Source organism: Ochotona princeps, chromosome 18 (assembly GCF_030435755.1).
Source record: "Ochotona princeps isolate mOchPri1 chromosome 18, mOchPri1.hap1, whole genome shotgun sequence".
Taxonomy (NCBI): domain Eukaryota; kingdom Metazoa; phylum Chordata; class Mammalia; order Lagomorpha; family Ochotonidae; genus Ochotona; species Ochotona princeps.
In genome coordinates this window covers 2,493,399-2,494,896 of record NC_080849.1, presented here as the reverse complement: position 1 = coordinate 2,494,896, position 1,498 = coordinate 2,493,399, and the positions used below count along the sequence as shown (strand labels likewise).

At 62.8% G+C, this 1,498-nt stretch overlaps 1 protein-coding gene across 1 annotated transcript in view; it reads left to right on the top strand.

Annotated features, from left to right (window-relative positions):
- Positions 1-223: 223 nt before the first annotated feature.
- Positions 224-1,498, top strand: part of TSHZ1 (teashirt zinc finger homeobox 1) — a 64,571-nt gene continuing 63,296 nt past the window's right edge. Inside the window, exon 1 of the mRNA XM_058676865.1 lies at positions 224-1,498. This exon is cut by the window's right edge and continues 191 nt beyond it. The gene's annotated coding sequence lies outside the window, so the exon portion shown is untranslated.

Here is a 1,498-nt window from a genome sequence, read left to right as displayed (position 1 = left end):
TCACAGCAATCCCTGGTTCTCCACCTGCTCAGCAATGGCCCCAGCACAAGAGTCACACCTTGCCCTTCTCTGCCACCAAACCTCCCCCCCAGCCCCCAACTGAGCCGGCAGAAGGGTCCCGGTGCTTCCTTGCCTCCACGCACGGGGCACGCTTCCTCCGGGGCGACGGGTCCACGTGGGTGTCTGTGTGGGAATGCACCGGCGGGGGAGGGCGAACAGGAGCCCTTGCCTGCCTGACTTGACTGGGAACACAGGGGCCGTCCCCAGTCCCGGCCGGCGGATGACAATAGCACCCCCCGAATGTCTTCCTCCCTTTATGGTATGCCGTATTAAGATTTCTTTTTGCGCGCGCGCGTGTGTGTCATATTGTTTAGCTCTGGCAAAAAAAAAAAAAGAAAACAAAGCAATTAAAAAGATTGACAGGTATGGCTTGTGTGAGACCTATTTGTAATTGTCAGGGTGACGTTGGCGCGAGGAGGAGGAGTAAGAACTGAGGCAGGAAAAGCAGCTCGATGTGTCTGTCTATCAGTTGAGACTGTCTGAGAGCTCTGCGATCCGAATGTGTGTTATATTTCACTGAAAAGAGGAGAGAGCGAGAGTGCATCTCTCTCTCCCAGGAGTTTGGGGGGGCAGTGTCCACGCTCGGCGCGCCGCCCGCGAACGCCCGCGCCTCGCCTCTGTGCACTCCCCTGCTTGTTGTGGTCGGCTTTTCTTTTCTTTTTTTTTTTTCTTTTTTTTTTAAATCTTGGAGGGGGGATGCTTTTTGTGTATTTTTCAACATTTTTTTCTGTTGGAAGATCAAGACCGGTCCCAACCCCCTGATCTGAACGTGTTTGCATTAAGATTTCGCGTTGGAAGAAGCGAAGACCAGGGCGGCCAGGCCCCCCGGGGGCAGCGCCGGGCACCAAGTGGCGCTCCGGCGGGTGACACTGTTTGATCTGTGACTGTTGGGAAGGTGGAACAGCGCCTGACATCTCCCCCCCAACCCACCCACCCACCTACCCCGGCGCGCGACTGAACGGGGGCTTCACCGCTCTGTCTTGTTTGCTTTCTTCCTCCTAGACTAAGTGCGCGAGGAAAGCACAGCCCGCATCGGCCTCGCTGGCGCACAATGAGAGAGCTGCGACCCGCGCACTAAAAACACTCGCCGCGACCCCGAACAGCGAGCGCAGAGGGGCACGGAAAGTTGCGCTCGGAGACTCTCGGCTCGCCGGGGAAGGCGCAGGGCAGCGCCCGGAGCGGCGCGCCCCGAGGAGCGCCCGCCAGCAGCAGCGCGGCGCCGGGGAGGCGGCAGCATGGAGCGCGGGCCGCGGGCCGGCCCGCCGAGCGCCCGCCGCTGCGCCCGCGGCCCGTGCCGGGGATGACTCCGGGCTCGGCGCCCAGGCCCCGCGCGCTCCGCCCGCAGCCCGGCGGCCCGGACGCGGCCCGTGCGGCCGCCGCCGCCGCCTCCTGAGCGGCCCCGGGCGCGGCGGTCCATGCGAGCGGCTCCTCCTCCCGC